Source organism: Cuculus canorus, chromosome Z (assembly GCF_017976375.1).
Source record: "Cuculus canorus isolate bCucCan1 chromosome Z, bCucCan1.pri, whole genome shotgun sequence".
Lineage (NCBI taxonomy): Eukaryota > Metazoa > Chordata > Aves > Cuculiformes > Cuculidae > Cuculus > Cuculus canorus.
In genome coordinates, this window is record NC_071441.1 from 75,056,505 (window position 1) to 75,079,949 (window position 23,445).

At 45.1% G+C, this 23,445-nt stretch overlaps 1 long non-coding RNA gene across 1 annotated transcript; it reads left to right on the plus strand.

Moving 5' to 3' along the window:
- The first annotated feature begins 13,109 nt into the window (after positions 1-13,109).
- LOC128850539 (uncharacterized) lies at positions 13,110-22,216 on the plus strand. The gene is made up of 4 exons (XR_008447967.1): positions 13,110-13,269; positions 15,514-15,626; positions 18,249-18,429; positions 22,116-22,216. It is a non-coding gene; the product is annotated as an uncharacterized LOC128850539 (long non-coding RNA).
- The last annotated feature ends 1,229 nt before the right edge of the window (positions 22,217-23,445 follow it).

Here is a 23,445-nt window from a genome sequence, read left to right on the forward strand (position 1 = left end):
CAACCTGGGCCAGTGTCTCACTACTCTCATGGTGAAGAAATTCTTCCTTATATCGAGCCTCAGTCTGCCCCTCTCCAGTTTATACCTGTTCCCTCTCATCCTGTCACCACAAGTCTTTGTGAACAGTCCCTCTCCAGCTTTCTTGTAGCCCCTTCAGGTACTGGAGGGTCGCTATAAGATCTCCTCTGAGCCTTCTCCAGGCTGAACAACCCCAACTCTCTCAGCCTGTCCTCGTATTGGAGGTGCTCCAGCCCTCGGATCATCTTTGTAGCCTCCTCTGGACCTGCTCCAACAGGTCCACATCCTTCTTATGTTGAGGATTCCAGAACTGGACACAATACTCGAGATCTCACAAGAGAGGAATAGAGGGGCAGAACCACTTCCCTTGCCCTGCTGGCCACGCTACTTTGGATGCAGTCCAGGATATGGTTGGTTTCTGGGCTGTGAGCGCACGTTACTGGCTCACGTCGAGCTTCTCATCGACCAGCACCCCAAGTCCTTCTCTGCAGGGCTGCTCTCAACTAATCATCCCCCATTGTGTACTGAAATCAGGGAGTGCTCTGACCCAGGTGTAGGACCTCTAGAATAGAATTCTACGCTTAGCAGATGAAGTGTGCTAACAGAGCACACTCTTGCTGGAAAAGCAAGATCATGCTGCCATTTTGTTATTAAAGTCATAAATGACATTCCCATGCATTTTGCTAACTCTGCTCTGCTCAACATTTGCAAAGCAAGAGAAAGTATTTTATCCAGAATAAGAGCACAGCAACCTGATCCAGTGGGAGGTGTCCCTGCCCATGGCAGGGTGGTTGGCACTGAATGGGCTTTAAGGTCCCTTCCAACCCAAACTGTTCTGTGATTCTATGAATATATGATTCTATGATGATGTCCAGTTCTTTCAGGCAGTGCTTACAGGTGTCAACAATGGCACTGTAACAGGGCAAAACAAACAATCTGACAAATGATCTGTGTGCCACTGCCACATCACATCAGGTGATGCTCACAAGTCGCTGTCTGGAAGCACAATTCGGACTCCACTTTATAACAGAGTTGGCAATATTTATTTTGCATCTACTGTGCATGAGTTCAAGTTAGTTTGCATTACTTTGCATTTTCACCTTCTGGGGACGACCAGCAAGAAGATAATGCAAAGCAAGGAAAGGAAAGAAAGGAGTTAAAGGCACTGCCAGTTTTAGGAATGTAGTGAACAACTCAGTATTGCAGCTCTGTGCTTACAGCTGTACTACAGCCACACTGCAAAGCTAGCAGATTGCATCTTTGCCCAAATACGTGCCCAAAGCTTCCTTTTAGCCATGCTGGCAAGCACAGCTTCAGGTTGCTAACTGTTTGGTCACCGCAACGCAGAAAGCCTGTGGTGTAGAAATACACTCTGTGTTACAAGCACAGGGAACTTTGCAAGGGGTTAATTTTGCTCTAAGGGATTTTGTGCAGATAGAAATCATAGAGGTCAAAAGCAGAGGTCGAAAACCTAATAGGATTTTTAAAAAGGATTGGGCAATGCAAATACCCACAGTTACATTAGAGATAATAGCTCTAGAGATAATAACAATATATTTTAGGAGATACAAACCCACCTCCAGCTTCAGAATAGAATCCAGTCATTAAACTGCTTATGATTACAAACAAACTTCCCTGCACGGACTTCTTATTTCAAAGCTCCCAGGCACCAGAGATTTGTGCCTTTTTCCTCAGAAGCCACAAGCGACAGCCTCACTCAGAAACTGTGTCGTACACTGACCTGATACTGAAACACATAGAACTACTACTACTACTTTTTTGGCTGTAATCTGTGATTATGCCTGTATCTGAAGCATTTCACAAAAATGTAGGCCCTGGAGGTGTGATGCTGTCCACATAGTCCTAGATGTGCCTGGCCAAGCACAGGAGAGCCAGATGTCAGGAACTCAGGTTTTGCTAACACTTCTACAACATCATGTCCTGAAGAGTGCTCTGAGAAAGTTAAGAAATGAACAGTACATTCTTAAATGCAATACTTTCCATGTAGTCCCCCCTCAAGGCTAGGAAGGGAGTCTTAAGACCAAGCCAGCTGCAGCATTACTGCAGGGCACAAAAACTGCCTGAGGACCAGCTCTGTTTGTCTTTGGCGAAGCTGCCGCTTTAAGATGGGGAGAGATTCCTCCTCCTGCAATTTCTGCAACCCAAAGTCTTTAATAAGGCTTTTGAAATCCAAGCCACCACAACCTCTTAGATGTTAGAAAGATTGTTCAGATAATTAGTAAGGAAATTTTTCATAACTCTTCACTGTTCCTTCTCTGGTTCTTTCTGAAGTGGGACCTGATCTAATAGGTAGCTTTAAAGACGGAGGAGCACTCATTCCTAGGCACAAGCAGAGGAGTTGTGTGTGTATATATATATTAGGATGATCATATTTGCCAGAGAAGATGAGAGAAGGAAAATTCACAGTCAGAGCTGGAATATTATTGCACCATATGCTTTCCAACAGCCAAGCACAACAGGGTCCCTCCAGAATCTCTGCCTTACTGCATTCTGTTGTATTTCCACCTGGAAAAACATATGGCAGTGCCTAAGAGAGAATTTTTTCCATTTTCTTTTTTCTGATGTTGATGTAATTTCCTAGCTTTAAAGGAACATTTGATTATGAAACACACTCAGGCCAAGGATAGAAATGTTCCTATCTGTTCCCAGTCAGGATGAAAACAAGTTCATTGGCCCGCTGGCATTATGACCAAATAAAAACTTGAAAGGATTGCTCGGTTGCTATTTTATCGCATGCACCACTGACAAAATTGTCTATGCTGCAGAAACCTGTTGCCTCACAGTTACGTCAGGGATGCTAAGGAGTACAGATTTTATTTTTCAGCTCTCGGGGAGCACCGTGGGAGAGAGACATTTTAAAAATTATCCTTCTCCTTGTAAAATGAAAAATCCTGCTTTGTCATGAACGAATGATTTGTACCACAGCAGATGCTTTTACTTCTGGTTACAGTCATTTTATATAGCACCATTTTTTCACTGTGAAAACATTAATTATTACAGAAATCACTCACGGCCATCGCTAGATGAGGGAAGAAATCCTGTTAGAACATTGGAGTCCCTGGAAGAATGACAGACTACACAAGAAGCTCTTGTAACTATCTCATCATCGCTCAGATAAGCAGAAATATTTAACAGCAGTGTTATTGCAGCAGTAAGGCTTTTCACGTCACTGCAGTGGCTCCAAGAGAGCTATCTTGGAATCATGTAATAGTTGGGTTGGAAGAGACCTTAAAGGTTATCCACTTCCAACCCCGTGCCATGGGCAGGGACACCTCCCACTGGATCAGTCTCTCGAAGTCCAGTCCTACCTGATCTTGAACACCGCCAGGGATGAGGCATCCCTGACTTCTCTGGGCAACCTCTGCCAGTGCATCACTGTCCTCGTGGTGAACATCATTTCTTGGAAAAGGGCTACGTTGAGCCACATTTTCTAAAAAAAAAAAAAAAAAAGAAAAGAAAAAACAAAAAAACAACAGAAACAAAAAAAAAACCCACAAACCTCAAATAGTTATGGTCTGAGAGGGTGATATTGAAACTCTGTATTTTCTTCACCAGGCTGGACTAATATGGTCATTGTGGACATTGGTTCCACTCCATTTTAGAGAAGGTGCCCTTCCTCCAGTTGACTTAGCCCTGTGACATCCATTGCCCCTAAAGAGCACATCTGCCCATTCTGTAGCCAGAAAAAAAGCCAGTCCCTCAAGCTGGGGGCTTTCAGTCTTAATCCATTCACTTCCTGAGTAATAAAGTTCCAGAGATTCCTTAGAGACTTCAAATGCTGTACATATGGGTTCACCGAGACTAGTCATTCTTGATAGAGCTGCTTGAAATTGTGTTTATTTCCGCATTGGCTTTGCTCAGGGCAGCCTTCTTGCACTGCCGCTTGGCCTATGCCATTCTTTTTAGTCCATTACAAAACATATCCTGCTCCCAGATAAATAGATGTGACCTTTTCTGTACAGTTTGGCAGATGTTCTCAATGTAGTGATGTTACCAGAAAGTGAAGTGGTAGCCTTTATTTAATTCACTGTAGAAAATCTGCCTGTTTTCTTCATGAAGCAGAAAAAGACTTCATTCCTTGTGCTTTCCTTTCCTATTCATTCTGTTTTACAGCCAGAATTAAATGGACATTGCAACTAAACTTTCCTGGATCTTTGACAAAACACAACTACTACTATATCCATATCACCATAATTAATATCATAATTTAAAATAATCATACTTAATTGTAAGAAATGCTGTAACTATAAATAATGAAAAGGTGAGAAGCACTATTAATTCCACTCACAGGCTGGGTGGAGAATGGATTGAGGGCACCCCTGAGGAGAAGGACTTGGATGTGTTGGTGGATGAGAAGCTCAACAAGAGCCACCAATGTGCAGTTGCAGACCAGAAGGTCAACTGGGCTTCATCAAAAGCAGTGGGACCAGCAGGGAGAGGGTGGCAACTCTGCCCCTCTGTTCTGCTCTCGTAGAGACACCACTTAAGAGTCCTGTGTCTGGTTCTGGAGTCCTCAGCACAGGAAGGACATAGGTCTGTTGGAGTGAGTCTAGAGGCCACAAAGATGATCTGAGGACTGGAGCACCTCCCATACAAGCACAGACTGAGAAAGTTGGGGTTGTTCGGCCTGAAGAAGAGAAGGCTGCAGGGAGACCTTAAAGCAGCTTCCAGTACTGAAAGGGGCTCCAGGAAAGCTTGGAAGGAGCTCTTCATCAGGGAGTGTGAGATAGGACAAGAGAGAATGGGTTTAAGCTGAAAGAGGGGAAATTTAGATAAGATATTGGGCAGAATTTTGGTGCTGTGAGGGTTGTGAGACCCTGACATAGTTTGCCCAGGGAAGTCGTGGCTGTCCCATCTGTGGAGGTGTCCAAGGCCAGGCTGGATGGGGCTTGGAGCAGCCTGATCCAGTGGGAGGTGTCCCTGCCCATGGCAGGGAGGTGGAACTGGATGGGCTTTCGGGTTCCTTCAACTCAAACCATCCTGTGATTCTATGATTCTGTGATTCACATGCATGGACCGCCTGGCAAAGAGATGGTGTGATTTTCCAACGTCTTCATTTATTTCACAAATTCAGGTGCTGTATTTATGAAACCAACCTTCAACTGTAAATACACTTGGTTCAGTTACGCTCTTGTTCATTCGGTCCATGTAGATAATAAAGTGTGTTTCACTAGCACAAATGATCACACAATCCATTTCCAAATTACACATAAACAAAAAGGCCACTTTTACAGCTTCGGTTTTCAAAAACAGAGTAATTTTGGGCTAAGCTCTTTCAAACGGCAATCTCACCAATTTAAGGAGAACGGAGTAAAGGCAGCACAGAGACAGTAGTTCTGAAAATCACAGGCACTGCTTTTATGTGTTAGTATCAACAGTGGATATTCTTGCAAGCCATCCAGCAAAGGAGCAGAAATAATGTCATGTGGCATATTCTAGTAGTCATTCAGTCACAATAAATCACAGACGAACAAAAAGCTGGAATGCCTTCCTGAAGCGCCCGTCTCTCTTCATTGCTAAGTAAGGCCTCTAATGTAGATATCTCTGCTGAATGCCTAATCTTGTCTGAGGTGAACCCAGGCATTTCTGAAGTGCAGGCAAAATATGAAGAGGTTGGTTGACTATAGCCAATGTGTAATTAAATATAAAAAAGGCAAAATAACTCATCAACTTTCTGATTAACAGTTTTGAAGGAATTGCATGCTGTTAGGAAAAAGCCTGTGAGGGAAAGGAAGGTGAAAGTCACACTTGATATGTAACTATATTCCCTTGATTATCTGAATTTGAAGGTGAAATTAAGTTTAATAGGATAGTCATGATTTCAAACCCATAGGCTGCTTGAAATATGAGGCTACAAAATTAAAAAATGGTATGGATTAAGGAAACTTTCAGCTTTAAAAGTGGTGCTACCCTGGAAAAGGCCCAGAACCGGTGGTGAAATTATTCACTGCCTTTCAAACATGATTATACCATACAGCTTCGACCTAAAACTGGCAGGATTTCAGTTCTGAAAATCAAAAATTTTAGACTTTTTCTGCTCTGTATGAGATTTACTGGCATCAGCTTCATAGATTTTCTAACACTGTTTTGGTCAGGTACCTTTTTACTGCCATAAGCGCATCCGTCATAGACTTTTATTCATATAAAAATATTGTAAAGCAGAAGATTCATGGTAGGATTTTGCAGTGAATGGTCCTCTGCTTCCTTGATGAAAAAATTGCATGATAGTTCCTGTTAGTGATCCAAAAATTACCTGGATCATCAGTTGTAAATAAACAGTTGCCTCATCAGGCATCTTGCAACAGTGACAGTTTTTGTGTAGAGTGGGTTATAATAAAGTTGGGTGTTTTGTTTTTTTTTTCTCCTAATGCATCATTACTAGAAATTGAATCCAAATAAGTAGTCTACTGGAAAACATGGATAAACCTGCAGTCTTCAGAGCATCCCCTCAGAGGTGTTAATCCTAGGTTTAGAGAAGGGCAATTGGTAAACAGAACAAATAGGTTACAGGTTGACCTCAGTTAACTGTGGTGTCTTAGCAGTACTGATACTGCAAATGAAAAAATATCTCCATCAATATGTTTGAACAAGACACAAATAAGATGCTGGACAGGTTGGAAAGTTGGGCAGAGGGGAACCTAATGAAGTTCAACAAAGGCAAGTATAAGGTTCTTTGGGAGGAACAACACCCTGCACCAGTATAGGTTAAGGGTAGACCAGCTGGAAAGCAGGTCAGCAGAGGACCTGGAGTCCTGAAGGACAACAAGTTGACAATTAGCCAGCAATGCACCCTTGTGGCCAAGAAGGCCAATGGTATACTAGGGTGCACAAAAAGAGTGTGGTCAGCACATTGAGGGAGGCACTCCTCCCCATCTGCTCTGCCCTCTGGAGGCCCCATCTGGAGTCCTCTATCCAGTTCCGGACTCCTCCGCTCAAGAACAACAAGGAACAACTGGGCAAGAGTCCAACAGAGGCCACAGAGATACTGAGGAGGCTGAAGAATCTACCTTAGGAGGAGACTCCACCTGGATTCCTGTGTCCAGTTCTGGAATCCTCACCCTAAGAAGGATATGGAACTGTTGGAACAGATCCAGAGGAGGCCACAAAGATGATGCAAGGGTTGGATCACCTCCCATACAAGGACAGGCTGAGAGAGTTGGGCTTATTCAGTCTGGAGACAAGAAGACCTTATAGCAACCTTCCAGTACCTATAGTGGGCTACAAGAAAGTTGGAGAGGAACTTTTTACAAAGGCATGGATTGATAGGATGAGGGAGAATGGCTTTAAATTGGAGAGGGGAAGGTTAGGCTAGACATAAGAAGGAAATTCTTCACTCAGAGTGATGAGGCACTGGAACATGTTGCTCAGGGAAGTTGTGGCTGCCCCATCCCTGGAGGTGTTCAAGGCCACGTTGGATGGGCCTTGGGCACGCTGATCCAGTGCTGGGTGGTAGGCCCATGGCAGGGGGTTTGGAATTAGATGATCTTTAAGGTCCCTTCCAACTCAAACCATTCTGCGGTTCTGTGAGAGTCAGAGAGCCCTGGATCTGATTAGCCTGGAAAAGAGAAGACTGAGATGAGACTTTATCAAAGATTTATCAGTATCTAAAGGGCAGCTGAAGTCATGTATAAGAGTCAGGTTCTGTTGACCCAGAGCTTGCTTAATTGACACAGATGTTGCCTCATTGGCCTTACCTTCTTCATTTGAAGATCACTAGCAGATGCCTATTTTAAAAGCCCCCTTGGAGACAACCCCTCTGACCCAGAGGCATTCGACAGGGCCTCCACAATTGCCATGGTTGAGTTCTATATTTCCAAGGTTCTCCTTAACACAGGGCACGACTCCTTCTCCTCTTCTTCCCCGCCTGTCTTTACAAAACAGCCTATAGCCATCCAATGCAACCCTCCAGTCATGGGACTTGTCCCACCATGTTTCAGTTATTCCTATGATATCATAACTTTCTCACTGGGCACAGGGCTCCAGTTCCTCCTGTTTGTTTCCCAAGCTGTGTGCATTGGTATACACATTGGTATAAGGCTTCTCCTGCTGCACAGGTATTACCTAGGAAAACAATTTTTTTCATGTTCCAGCACATCTTGCTCCATAAGGACTCCAGGTCTTTGCACATTCAATACAACAGTGAAGAAATTCTGGGTGGAGCCTGGACCAGCTTCTTTTCTTGAAGCCTCAGCCACACTTCAAAAACTTCTCTCTTCAAAGTTCTTCAAACCGCCAAAATGTCTACTTGTCTTATGCTGCTGCAAACAAAACAATTAATCACTGACATGAAATTGTTTGAGATCCTCTTAGGCCATATCACAGCATAGGAAAAAAGAAAAAAAATCAAGTCAGTGCAGAAGGCAGGCACAAAAATAACATCACTGCAATTTCTCTTATGCCCCTAAAATGTGTGCTGAATGGCACACAGCCCTTGGGCTGAGCTATTTCTATAGGTACGACTTTCTTTCTTCAAGCACAATTTAGTTGACTCTATTGATTGGTTTTACTAAACACAGCCAGCAGGGTTTTACAGCAGCACTCTCTATATCCAGCTTGGATGAGGCTTTCAGCATCCTGATCCAGTGGGAGGTGTCCCTGGCCATGGCAGGGGTTGGAACTGGCTGGGCTTTAAGGTCCCTTCCAACCCAAAACACTACATGATTCTGTGATCTATGGCTGAAGGTGACGCCGTGGAGGAGAGAATGAGGGCAGCAGTTGCTCCAGAAATACAAAAGAAGGCTCTCAGTGAAAAAAAATTGTGTGAAGAACAATGTTTAGCACCTGTAATAAGATTTCTGTAGGTAGCATTCAGAGTGAAAGGTCCTTTTTGTAAGAGCTGTCATTTTTAAATGGAAAGGAAATTGTGTGAAGAATAAAATGCCCATAAAGATGGCAAATCAGTAAACACTGAAGGGTTTTTTTTTTTTTCCAGAGAGCCTGTTAACTTGGAAACTATTCAACACTTCTATAAAGGTTTTTTTCCCCTGCACAGATTGGCATAAATTGGAAAGAAAAAGAAGAGACAGAGGGAAATAAAGTTAATTCCATATTATATTTATAGGATCATGACTGAGAACCAAGAGTGCAAAATATTCCTAAAATTGTGCATGCATGCAGGCAGAAAGAAAAGTTTTTGTAATTGGCCATCAGGTCTTCAGAAGGAACTCTCCGTGTTGGCAGAGATCTGTGCACAGAGCTGAGGTTCAGTCTGCATAAGGGAGACCCTACGAGGGCTTCCCCGCTGTTCAGAAGAGGACAGCAGTGCTTCTCCCCTGTCGTGACACAACCAGGCTGATTTAACAAAGCTATTTGATGTCTGCTTTGCAACCTCTGGAAGACAGACTAAAAGAAAAATGAGCCTTTAGGTGAAAAATGCCAGCCAGTGAAGTACTCTCTTCTTCAGGGGAAAGAGATAAATAAAACAGCACATGTAAAGCCACAGGGGCTGAATGGCAAGAAGCTCTGTCTTTTGCTTTTCTTGGCTAAGGAATGGATTTTGGTTGAATAGATTATTTAGTTTCAAATGCAGGTGATGACAAGGTAGCAAATGCATTGGCTTACAGCCTATTCCATGTGAAGTATGTGGCCAAAGAATGCCTGGACCTCTTTGATCGACCTTTTCCTCTGTTACAGTGCTGCTTTGAGGAGTATCATGCAACTAATACCTGCTCTTTAATAAAAGACGTAATGCCTTTGAGACAATGTACAATCCTGAATACCTGCTGGCCATTTGGCTCCCATTTGAGGAGAAGCTGAGAGAGTTGGAGTTGTTCAGACTAGAGAAGAGAAGGCCCCAGGGAAAACACAGGGCAGCTTCCAGTACTGAAAGGGGCTACAGAAAAGCTGGGGAGGGGCGCTTTGCCAGGGAGTACAGGGACAGGACAAGGGAGAAAGGTTTTAAGCTGAAAGAGGAGAGATTTAGGTTAGACATTAGGAAGAAATGTTTTCCTGTGAGGGTGGGGAGGCCCTGGCCCAGGCTGCCCAGAGAAGCTGTGTCTGCCCCATTCCTGGAGGTGTCCAAGGCCAGGTTGGATGGGGCTTTGAGCCCCTGATCCAGTGGGAGGTGTCCCTGCCCATGGCAGGGTGTGGAACTGGATGGGCTTTAAGGTTCTTTGTGAGACAAACCATTCTGTGATTCTATGATTTATGACCACCAGAATTGCTATTTCCTTTAAAAAAAAGTTGCAGGTCAGAATTTCCTGATCGCGTTCCCACTTGCTTCTCCTTCCTGAGTGCTTGCTGTTGCAATTTTGACACCTTAAATGTATTTGATTGTATTGAACTTTACTTGAGTAAAATCCTGCAAGTTCTCCTCAGGTAGAAGCTCTGTTGAAAGTAAGACAGTTTTCCATGCCTGAGGCTGGAAGAGGTTGCTGACATGGACTATTCACTCTGTGTGGCTGTCAGGGCCATTTCTCCCATCCATCGTGCTTTATGTATAACAATATGCTTGCATAATAGTTTGATTTGCTAGTACTCTTTTTCGATCCTCAATTCTTAGGGAGTACTACTGTATAAATGTTCCCGTAGTTTGATCCCAGAAGCTTTTAGTGAAGACATTCATGCACTCACTCTGTGCTTGACAATTTAATTACCTAATATTTCTAAAAGACATCTTCGGATGAAAGTCTGCATTAAAAACCTGAAGTGCTGTTATTACTTCGGTATCTTTCATGACAGCGAGTTGCTTTTAAAGGGACACGATGTCAGCTTCGCGTTGCAACAGGGAACCGATCAGTCACTTAACTTAATTTTTAAAGTGACTAATGAGGGGTTATGGCACCCAGCCTGTTCACAGCAAGCAGCAAACCTAGCACTGAGCATCCTCGGTGGGGAAAACCTGCTGGGGATGATCATGGGAGTGGGATGGTCCTGGCTACACGGGAGCAGTGACAGCAGGAGAGGGATGATCCAGTTCCCTATGTCATCTTCAATCAGTGTTGTTGGTTTTCTTTGTTTTTAGAATAAATATTTCTGAATCAAATCATAGACTCGTAAAATCAGAGAATCATAGAATAGTTCGGGTTGGAAGGGACCTTGAAGATCATCCATTTCCAACCCCCCCGCCATAGGCAGGGACGTCCCACTGGATCAGGCTGCCCAAGGCCCCATCCAACCTGGCCTGGAACACCTCCAGGGATGGGGCAGCCATGACTTCCATGGGCAACCTGGGCCAGGGCCTCACCACTGTCAGTGTGAAGAAATTCTTCCTTACATCTAGTCTAAATCTGCCCCTCTCCAGCTTATACCCATTTCCCCAAAACCTATCACTACAAACCTTAAGGAATAGCCCCTTCCCAGCTTTCCTGTAGCCCCTTCAGGTACTGAAAGGTCACTATAGGATCTCCTCTGAGCCTTCTCTTCTCCAGGCTGAACAACTCCAACTCTCTCAGCCTGTCCCAGTAGGGAAGGTGCTCCAGCCCTTGGACCATCTGTGTAGTCTCCTCTGGACCCGTTCCAAAGGTTCCATCTCCTTCTTATCTTGAATATTCCAGAACTGGGCAGAATATTCCAGGTGGGGTCTCCCCAGAGCGGAGCAGAGGGGCAGAATCCCCTCCCTCCCTGCTGGCCACGCTGCTTTGGATGCAGCACAGGACACAGGTGGTTCCTGGGCTGTGAGCGCACACCGAACAGTTTGGGATGGAAGGACCTTAAAGCCCATCCAGTCCCAGCTCTGCCGTGGGCAGGGACACCTCCCATGGATCAGGGGCTCCAAGCCCCATCCAACCCGGCCTTGAACACCTCCAGGGACGGCGCCTCTCCCGCTCCTCCGGGCCCCGCGTGCCAGCCCGGCAGAGGGGGAGGCGCTGGGGCTCCTCCTGCCGGATCTCGGGAGCAGCAGCGACCGGGAATGGCCGTGTGTCGCCCCGAGAATCGCCTCCCCCCGGGGGCAGTGCCCGGGCGGTGGAGACACAGGGATGACTGTCTGCGGTGTCACTGGAGCATCGCCGGCGCTCCCGGGAGCCGCTGCCCCCTCCCCAGGGGCCCTGACAGAGAGGGGAGAACAGCGCCATCACAGTAGCGAGGAATGGTTTTGGTTTAGCAGAGACCTCAAAGCCCACCCAGCGCCACCCCCTGCCGTGGGCACGGACACCCCCCACTGGATCAGGTTCATCAAAGCCCCATCCTCTGGGAATGCGGCATCCAAAACTTCCCTGGGCAACCTGTTCCAGGGCCTCACCACCCTCATCGTGAAGAATTTCTGCCTAATGTCTAATATAAATCTTCCCCCTTCCAATTTAAAGCCGTTCCCCCTCATCCTGTCACTCCAGGCCCTTGGAAAAAGCCCCTCCCCAGCTTTCCTGGAGCCCCTTTCCATATCGGAAGCTGCTCTAAGGTCTCTCTGGAGCCTTCTCGTCTCCAGGCTAAACACCCCCAACTCTCTCAGCCTGTCCTCAGAGCAGAGGTGCTCCAGCCCTTGGATCATCTTTGTGGCCCCCTCGGGAAAGGGAAAGGGAAAGGGAAAGGGGAAGAAGGGGAAGGGAAGGGGAAGGGAAAAGGGAAGAAGGGGAAGGGAAGGGGAAGGGGAAGGGGAAGGGGAAGGGGAAGGGGGGAAGGGGAAGAAGGGGAAGGGAAGGGGAAGGGGAAGAAGAGGAAGGGAAGGGGAAGGGGAAGAAGAGGAAGGGGGAAAGGGAAGGGGAAAGGAGAGGGGGAGGGGGAAGGGGAAAGGGAAAGGGAAGGGGAAGGGGAAGAAGGGGGAGGGACGGGGAAGGGAAGGGGAAGAAGAGGAAGGGGAAAGGAAAGGGAAAGGGAAGGGGAAAGGGAAGGGGAAAGGGAAAGGGAAAGGGGAAAGGGGAGAGGGAAAGGGAAGGCGAAATGGAAGGGGAAAGGAAAGAGAAGGGGACAGGAGAGGGGGAAAGGGAAGGCAAAAGGGAAGGGGGAAGGGAACGTGAAAGGGAAGGGGAAAGGGGAAGGGGAAGAAGGAGGAGGGAAGTGGAAGAAGGGGAAGAAGGAGGAGGGAAGTGGAAGAAGGGGAAGAAGGGGAGGAGGAAGAAGAGGAAAGGGAAAGGGAAAGGGAAAGGGAAAGGGAAAGGGAAAGGAGAAAGAGGGAAAGGGAAAGGAGAAAGAGGGAAAGGGAAAGGGACACCAGCCCCAGCCGGAGGAGCGCTCGGCGTGGGAGGAGAGGGGGATGATGTTCCATCCCGGCAGCATCTCATCGCGGCTCGTCCCCGCCTTCCTCACCCGGGCCGAGGCGGCGGGAGGCGGGATGAGGAGCAGTTCTCCACCGCAGTGAGTATTCCCGAGGGGGAAGGAGGCTGGGCTGGAGCCCTGACCCGCGGCGCTGCTCCGCGATGGGTGGAGATGAAGGGGGGGGGGCAGCATCCTCCCACCACCCCTGGCAGACCTGGCTCCTCACCGGAGCACCGCGCTTTCAGGAGTATCTCCACCTTCTCCCTCAGCCTTGGGGTCTCCCGAGGAGCCGGAATAGGCTGTTCCCACCCTCCCGGAGCCGAACGGAGCCGGGGATGCTGTAGCCGAGAGCATCCCAGCCGCCTCCCTCCCCCGGGGTACGGGGCTGAGCTCATTAATGTCTTTTAATGCTCTTTAATTGCAAGAACGCCAGGTGCACGGGTGCGGAGGGTGCTGCCGCCTCTCTCTTTCCCCTTTTTCCGGAATGGGGAGTGCGCTTTGTCGTGGATTTGGGCGTTTCTGTGCATTCCACCCACCAGTATGAAGTGAATCCATAGAATTCCGGCTTAACCTTTGGAATTAAATCTTGATCACTGGCTTTGATAAGGACAGGAGGTGAAAGTATTGTTTCCAATGAGGCTTGGAAAAGGCTGTGTGTGAATCCCTGTGTTATGTAGTGCTGCGTGTGTCACATATCTTGAGGGTACCCCGTATTTCTCAGGGAATTCAGTCCCTGAGAAACACTGCATGTGGGTTGTGTTGTGCTGGTTTGGTTTTAATTCTTTTCCCCCTTAGCAAGCCTGTCCCGTTATTTTAAATCACTGCAGTTCTGGTGATGCTTTAATCCTCTGCTCTAGGGAATCAGAATTTACCAGCCTGTGTCCGTGATAAACAGACACTTGTACGTCTTTGCCTTTATTGATGCTTAATGGCTGTAAACTGGAGGGGGGCAGATTTAGAATAGACACAAGGAAGAAATTGTTCACGCTGACGGTGGGGACACCCTGGAACAGGTTGCCCAGGAAAGTCACATCTGCCCCATCCCTGGAGGTGTTCAAGGCCGGGTTGGATGGGACTTGGAGCTCCGTGTCCAGTGGGAGGTGTCCCTGCCCATGGAAGGGCGTTTGAACTGGATGGATTTTAAAGTCCCTTCAAACCCAAACTATTCTATGATTCTATTGGAAACCTTTCCTTTTTTATTATTTTTAATTCTTGCAATCGTTTGTTATGTAAGTGCTATTATTTACTGAAATGGACATTCCAGTTACCTCTGTCAGCTTCAACAACTCTTGTCATTTTTCTTTGGTTTTAGAATATATATTTCTGAATTGAATCGTAGAATGTTTTGGGTTGGAAGGGTCCTTAAAGCCCATCGAGTTCCACCCTTCTGCCATGGGCAGGGACATCTCCCACTAGTTCAGGTTGCTCAAAGTCCCATCCAACCTGGCCTTGGAGCTGTGTAATAGTTTTTTTGCAGTAAGAATTTGAACATGTTTAAGAGAAAGAGACGCCCTGTGGAAGGGTGTTTACACTGGAAGCATTACCAATAGCCAGAGATAACAACAATACAGTACGGGCTACCCATGCAATGTAATGCATTTCTTGGAAGGAGCACGGTCTTTGTCTGTCTGTAGTGGCCCTGAAGCTTGAGGGTTTTGGCAAAAGTGATCTGCTTGTAATAAAGCAGTGATTTTCCTCTCTTCTACAAGTACTACTTTCATCTCCTTCTTTTTTTGCTTGCAGTTGAGCATGGAAGACCTTAACCCTCTGATGTAAGAATTTCATAGCAAGATAACTCTGATCTAGTTGCTGGCTGTCACAGCAGAATAGAAATTATGTAGCAGCTCTTTAATGAAAAAAAAAAATCAAATGCAAAATTGCTGTTAAGTTTTAATTGCATTTTCAGTGGTATTTATAACAAAAAAAATTGTGATGCTAGTGCACCTCTGTCTCTTATAGAGTTGCATACATGCTAAACTCTGTTTTGATATTTGTATAAATGAAGTGGTAAATAAAATGTTTTGGAAGGTGTATCATCTATTAAGACATAGTCCTGAAATTCCTGCCAGAAGGCCTGGTAAGACATTAATATTAATGCTTGAATTGAGCTCTTTGTCTTTTTTATTATACTACATTTTATTATCAAGCTAATTAGCAGAAACTTAAGGATGATTTTTCCAGCTACATGAAGAAGAACAGCTGCTGTGATATAACAAGGTGAATTAAAAGTAAGCTACCAGTGTTATGCTCTTAAAAACACTCATTTAGGTCAAGGGATGAAGCAAACCATAATAAAGAAGCACCGCTCACCTAAACTTTGCTCTCCATATTGATTTCCTATAGGCTGAAATCTTCATGATGTGAGACTGATCAGCAGGATCTTCGAAACCACTGCCTCTTCACTTCCTTGACTGTGAGGACTTTTCCTGTCTACCGTGTCTCACCTCTACTGTGAGGTAGAGTTTTCGGCCCTAAAGTCTGTCCAGTCCCTTAAATTTGGCTGTAAATTCTCCTTGTTTTTGCCTCACCCTCACTTCATAACCCACTGCCGTCTGGCCCTGCTCTTCTCTCATACTGCTTCATGGTTCCCTTTCCTTTGCCGTGACTTGATGATGCTTTTCCACCTCAAACCCAAGTTGCTCCACCTCCACTACAAAGTAACCGGAATATATTACTGACTTCTTGAAATACCACACAGCTAAGCCCATAAAACGAACATTGTACATCCATGTTTTGTGTTACAGTCACTCCGTGTATCTGTTTTCATTCTATTTCTGTAACAATGGGATGTAATTATTGCAGCCAGTGATTAACGCTCCCTTATTTTAGGAACAAATCAAGGTTTTTACAACTCAAATACCATCCTTTCTCAGGTTATCTGCATAGCTTCAACAGTCCATAGGAGAACATTTAGTCCTGTTGGAGGAACATGTCCATGAAGTTTACATTTGAAATTGACATAAACAGACATGCGTGGGAGGCCTGGATGCTAAAATATAAGGAAGAAATTAACTGTTAGAGTCATCAGCACCCAAAGGTGTTGATGGATGTGTTGATGGGACTAGATGATATTCAGATTCCTTCCAGCCCAAACCATTCTATGATTTTAAGATCTTAGCTTCTTGCCCCAAAAGAAAATTACAATCTAGCCTGTGTATACAAACATATTGGAAACTTAGAGACAATGGGAAAAAAATACAGATTTCAGTTCAAAGTGTGATACCATGTAGTTAAAATAATTATCAGAAGTAAATTTCACTTCTTCCAATAGGAAGCGTGTAGTCAGCAAATGCAAAGAGCATGTAGGCGTACTTCTTAATAAGTGTTTATTTACGTTATGAAAAAAGCATCTATAGCACAGCTCTAGCACTGTTCTTCATTCTCACTAAGACTACTGATGGGTTTTTTTAGCACACCATGATTTAAAATCAGGGAAAAATTATAAAAGTAGGGAAGAAAAACAGTGATGCTCTTTTCCCTAAATAGAAAAGAAAGAGAAGAAAGAAATATTTCAAGGCCTCAGAAGAAGTGTGTAAATTTGCTTGAGTGAAACTTGGGATGCCAGGACGCCCCATCACATTCTAGAAAAGAAATAATATTGAGTTTTATCAAACTGGAGAATAACCCAAACTCTAAAATTAAACTCCTGCATTAAAGGTGAAACCTTAAGCATACTCTAAAATTTCCTTGTTTGTATATAATTTTCCATAGGAGAAAAAAAAGGGCATGGGTTGGTTATTCTCTCCATTGCAATCTTCAGGGTAGGAAAGAAACTGTAAATGTAGGGGCAAGTAGGAAATTAATACATTTTGAGGGGAAGAAGCCAGGCCGCTTCTTAGTTTGGATATTTCTCATCTCTAAAAAGAACTTGGCTGTTTTAATTGGAAGTATTCCTTTCTTTAGTAAGAACGATTTACCTGAGAAAATGTATAATGAAAAGTTGAATGAAGATCCAAAATTAGCATGAGAATATGCATTAATAGGTTTTATATCAAAAGTGTATTTGTTTGTGTAAAAAAAATCCTGTGTGTCTCCTATATGTAATTATATTTTGAGCTGAGGGATATTTTTTTTTAATTAATATCTTATTCTTGCTAGAATACGTGTTCCCTGTGTTCAGATACACTCTTTAAGACCCAGGCTGAGTTAGAAACCTCTGTTGATGTAGCAGTAGAAATACAAGTTTCACCTTTTCTTTGTCATTTGTGACTCAAACACAGATGAAGAGCGTATTCAAGTGTTTCTTATGGTATATTTTCTTTCACTTGAGCAACTAGTATAAACTGCTGATGTGGTATGTGATTTTTGTGTTTGTATGTTTAATATTACCCATTGTTTTTCCCTCCCAACCCTTTTTCCGTGTCCCTGTGATACAGTTCATGCATCAAAGGGATTTTCAAGACTAACCACATTAGCTGCACTCCTGTGACCTACTCATTACAGAACGAGACAGCCCAAGATTAGCAAGATCTCCTCTTCCTTTTGTAGAATTGTCACATGTTTAATACAAACTGATCAGGGCTCCTGAGGGTCAGGATTTTTTCTTCTGCAAAGTGAAGAAGTAGAATTATTCTTAGCAAGAGATAGAAACATTATAGAAATTTAAAAAAGAGTCTTTCTAGGACTTTGTTTGTGAGAGAGGCTCTAAAAGTGTTGCTTTTTGATAGTGAAGTCTTTAAAGAGGTTTTTTACTGAGCTGGTGTGTTGGCTACAAAACAAGACCCATCCTTTTCTTGAAACCGGGAAGACTGGCTCACTTGAAAAGCCCTGGGAGACAGAAAGAAGGTGTGGGGGGAAGAGTTGGCAAAGAAAGAAGCAAAAAAAGGGCTCCACAGTTGGGTTCTTCATTGTTCTGATAGGAAATCTGAGCCGTATTTTAGGGCATGCCTCCACCCTTCGAACTTATGAAAGCATGCCAAAACTGTGGAAGGATATTTGTAATACTAAGCTTAAAAGTATGAATGGCTTCATTTCTTCTTCAGATCACGTATTTAGTAACAAACAGTAAAAGTTTAAAAATTCACATACTTTAAAAAGAAGCAATATATGGTTTTCTATTTTTTGTTCCTCCCATTCAGGTGAATTTCACAGCAGACCAGATCCAAGCAGTCATGGACAAGAAGTCCAGCATTAGGAATATGTCTGTGATTGCTCCTGTGGATCACAGCAAACCTACCTTCGCTGACCTCTTGGTGTCTAAAGCAGGCATCATCACTTCAGCCAGAGCTGGAGGAAAACAATTCACAGACACACGGAAAGGTGAGCAAGCAAGAGGTATCACAGTCAAGTCAAGAATTTGTTTGCATCTTTGTTTTTCTTTTTAATCTGAAGACAGTGAAATTATTTGCTCAAAGCCCTGAATCTTGTGGGTCTTTTTTAAGCCAAACTGTGAATCAAGCTGTGTGTTACGAAACAGAATTTCACAGCCTTCAGAGTGCAATCCAGGCAATAATGGAGCAGAGCTTTTAAGTGATACACAGTGGCTTTTCTTACCTGCTTCTCACTATGGAGAATGATGCTTTCAGGAAGATTCTTAGTATTACAGTAACCTTTATTTTTATTGGATTCCTCACAGTCTAACACCCTGTTCATCCAAACCTCTTTGGTGAGCTGTGTCATGTTATTATTACCTCTGTCTTTGATGCCTGCAGCTGCAGAGTTAACAAGTTGTGAAGTGGTTTGGAGCATGAGTATACTTTTATGGAAAGTGTGCCAGCCCTCTAATCATCTTCATGGCCCCCTCTGGAGCTGTAGCAAGAGTTCCATATCCTTCTTATGTTGGAGATTCCAGAGCTGGACAGAGAACTCCAGGTGGGGTCTCCCCAGAGCAGAACTGAGGGGCAGAATCCCCTCCCTTGCCCTGCTGGCCACACTGCTTTGGATGCAGCCCAGGACACGGTTTGGCCTTCTGGGCTGTGCAAGGTCCTACACCTGGGTCAGGGCAATCCACAGTTTCAATACAGGATGGGGGAGGATGTGATTGACAGCAGCCCTGAGGAGAAGGATTGCTGATGCGTGTTGATTGATTAAAAGCTCGACATGAGCTTAAAATGTGCACTTGCAGCCCTGGCGAAGTGTATCCTGGGCTGCATCAAAAAAAGGATGGCCAGCAGGGTGGGGGAGGGGATTCTGCCCTCTATTCCTCTTTTATGAGACCTCCTTTGGAGTCCTGTGTCCAGTTCTGGAATCCTCAACATAAGAAGGATATGGAACTCTTGGAACAGATCCAGAGGAGGCTACAAGGACGATCAGAGGGCTGGAGCACCTCTGCTTTGGGGACAGGCTGAGAGAGTTGGGGTTGTTCAGCTCCAAGGAGACCTCATACCGACCTGAGGGGCCTATAGGAAAGCTGGGAAGGGACTTTTCACAAGGGCTTGTAGTGATAGGACTAGGGGAATAGCTAGAAACTGGAGAGGGGCAGATTTAGACTAGACATATGGAGGAATTACTTCACAATGAGAGCACTGAGGCACTGTCCCAGGCTGCCCAGAGAAGTTGTGGCTGCCCCATTTCTGGAGATGTTCAAGGCCAGGTTGGATGAGGCCTTGGGCAGCCTGATCTAGTGAGATGTCCCACCCATCACAGAAGGGTTGGAACTGGATGATCTTTAAGGTCCCTTCCAAACCAAGCTGTTCTGTGATTCTACATGAGCATACGTTGCCAGCTTATGTCGAGCTGCTCATCAAATAGCACCCTCGTCCTTCTGCTCAGGGCTGCTCTCAATCATGTCATCCTCCAGGCTGTATTGAAATCCCAGCCAAGGTGTATGACCTTGCACATGGCCTTGCTGAACTTCATGGGGTTCACCCCAGCCCACTTCTCCAGCTTGTCCATGTCCCTCTGGATGACATCCCGTCCTTCTGATGTGGCAGCTGTGCCACTCAGCTTGGTGTCATCTGCAAACTTCCTGAGGGTGCACTTGAAATACCAGCCTTCATGTGAGAAAGTTGCAGATATTTACGGCAGTTCAGACCCCCATCCAGCATGAAGGAGCTGCTCTTTCAGTGCCCTTCCAACCCCTACCCTTTCCTGCCTTTCGCTTTGAGAGTATTAATTCATACCAACCAACTGGGGAGAGAAAGTAACTGGCAGAGAGGAGAGAATTCACAAAGCAGATCCTCCTTTTGTGATACTTTCTCACTAACAAAACACGTAATCTCAGGCTGTTTGCTCAGTGTCATTCAGACATCAAATGTCAGACATCTGCTTTGGGGAGACTGCTGATGGGGAGCTCTGGCTTGAGATTCAAGGCAAAGGACCAGAAGCCAGAAGATCAGCTTTCTGTGCCTTACTGTGCTGCTTATGCCACTTATGTGACAAGAAACAAGGCCTTTCTGCTAGTCCTGACTGATAAAAGACATTTAGTTTGCTCTTTTCTCATCTGAAGCTTATACAAGCTGAGAAGTGGGGCTGTGAGAACCTCATGGGGTTCAACAAGGCTAAGTGCAAGGTTCTACACTTGTGTCGGGACAATCCCCAATTTCAATATAAGCTGTGGGGATGATGTGTTTGAGAGCAGCCCTGCAGAGAAGGACTTGGGGTGCTGGTCGATGCTCTCAATATGAGCCAGCAACATGCACTCACAGCCCAGAAACCAACCGTGTCCTGGGCTGCATCCAAAGCAGCGTGGCCATTCTGCCCCTCTGCTCCGCTCTGGTGAGACATCGCCTGGAGTCCTGTGTCCAGTTCTGGAATCCCCAGCATTAGAAGGAAATGGAACTGTTGGAGTGGGTCCAGAGGAGGCCACAAAGATGATCAAAGGGCTGGAGCACCTCCCAAACGAGGACAAGCTGAGAGAAGTGGGGTTGTTCAGCCTGGAGAAAAGAAGGCTCAGGTGAGATTTTATAGTGACCTGAAGGGGCTACAAGAAAGCTGGGAAGGGACTGTTCACAAAGGCTTGTGGTGACAGGACTGGGGGCAATGGTTATAAACTGGAGAGGGGCAGATTTAGACTTGATATAAGGAAGAATTTCTTCACACTGAGAGTGGTGAGGCACTGACTCAGGTTGCCCAGGGAGGCTGCATCTGCCCCATCCCTGGAGGTGTTCAAGGCCAGGCTGGATGAGGCCTTGATCTAGTGGGAGGTGTCCGTGCCCATGGCAGGGGCATGGAACTGGGTGGGCTTTAGTGTCTCTTCCAACTCAGACTGTTCTGTGATACTATGAAGATGTAGGTCTCTGTCGTTCTGCCAGTATTATATATCGTAATGTGTGTGTATCTCTGAAAGGATTATTTGAAATGAGAACTAGAAATAGTATTTTCTGTATTGCAGCTCAGAGCTGGGGAATAAGGAAACCAATGTCAACTGAGAGTCTTCTCTGGTGGTCCAGCCATTGCAGTAAGGAATTGTCAGAATCAGGCCACTTCAAATGCTATTTTTCCCACCCAAAAGGCACAAGTCAGACTATCTCACCAGAGTTTTCAGTCTTGCTTCCCTTTGTTTAAGTGTGATCATCCCTTACAAGCTCTTTTTAAGGCTAAAATTGACTGCAGCTTAATCCGCTTGCTGGAACAAGGGACTCTCAGCTAGGGTTGTATTCTGATTCTTACATTCCATGAATCTCAGGCATTCTTAAGTCAGACCACTTTTATCTGCATGGCAGGAACGAGCCACCTATATTTTAATTTCCAGAGAAAGCTCACTAATAATTTGGTTCATTCTCTTTACAAAGTCATAATCCTCCAAATCCCACCTAGTGCTTTACAAATGTATTTCTGAAGTTTTCTTTTTAGCTTTTGTTATAAAGATTTCCTCTGTGTGGGACAAAGTAAGGTTCTTGCTTCAAAGTAATACCTGGTGGATCCATTTGAGGGGAAATATTTGATTGTTCTGGGTTCCAGAAACCATTTGACATCTTCACGGATGCTGACTGTCATTGGAAGCAATTGATAGGTTTCAAGTAAGTATTTTGTGAAACACATTCACTTTTTTTCCCCTTTTAAAGGCTGATCCGATTACCAGTGCTGTTGGAGGAAGCACAAATCCTTCCAGTTGAGCATTGAAGGAAAGTGGAAGATCTGATGAAAAAAACTCTGAGATGGTAAGTGAGTAGCACCTGTCAAAACCCAGCCCTGGCAGTTCGGGGGTCGCCCGGAGTAAGACCCCCTAAAATTTATGGGTTTGGTACTGACTGAGCTAAAAGAAAGCAAAAATGTGCCAAACGATTGTTAGAAAGAGGAGTTTATTTGTACAGGCATCCTTAGGGAAAACATTGGCATTGGCTACTAAACCTGTGTTAAGGGCAAAGAAAGAAAGAGAGAAAAGGGTGGAGAGGGAGGGAGAGGGAGAAAAGTACACCACCCAGGCTCCGGTAATCTTCTCTCTCCCAGGATGGTGAGGGCACGTATGGCCCCTCTTTCAGAGTATTATTTGGGGTTTTTTTGGTAGGCTTGTGCAGTTCTTCTTCTAAGGAAGTTCTGGAACTGAGTTTGGAGTGCGGAGGGGGGCTCTGGGCTCCGAGGTGGGACCGAGGTATCATTCTGTCCCTGCTCTCCCTACCAGGAAGATCACAGCATGAGCTGTCTGGGCAGCAAGCATAACTGGGCTGCTTGCGAGAGTGAGACAAGGTTGAAGGACACGGTCTCTGCTGCAGTGGAAAACAAGGAGTTTAAGGCAGGAACACAAGAGGTTTAAGGCAGTCAGAAAGAATCAGTCTCTTTCAACACCATACACATGGAATGAATGTAGATGCGTGCTTGGATACCACAGCAACACTCTAAGGATATCAGTGATGCACGGCGTGTGTGTTGAGTTTGTGCTTCTACAGAGCTGAGCTTTCATGGGCAGCTCTGAGAGCCAGTTAGAGACATAAGTGTGTAACGTTTACAACAATACTCCTGCATGGGAGAAAGGCAATGGTCTGTCATGCAGCTCTGCTCTATGTGCCTTCTGTGGCGAGTTCCGATAACCTGCTCCGTAAGAGCAGAAGGTGCGTTCTTAGAAGTTCAGAAGAGAAATGCTTTAACTGAGCTGCATGGATAAAATTAAGACAAAGCACAAGATTATGGACCAAATCCAGTCCCTTGAGTGTTTCTGTGAGTTTAATAAACCTTAACTTGTATCTCATTAACAATGGAATTAATTTCAAAGTTAGATGAGCACACAACTTGCTGTTAACGGAATGCTTTATGCACATCTGAAAGCTTAATATTTGTCTTGTGATGCCTTATAATAAATTAACCTACTTGTTTAGCTCACACGGTACTCCCAAGATTTATTTTGTAGAGCATTTAGATGATTTTGCAAGACTTCGAATGGCACTTGTAGGTAGCAGG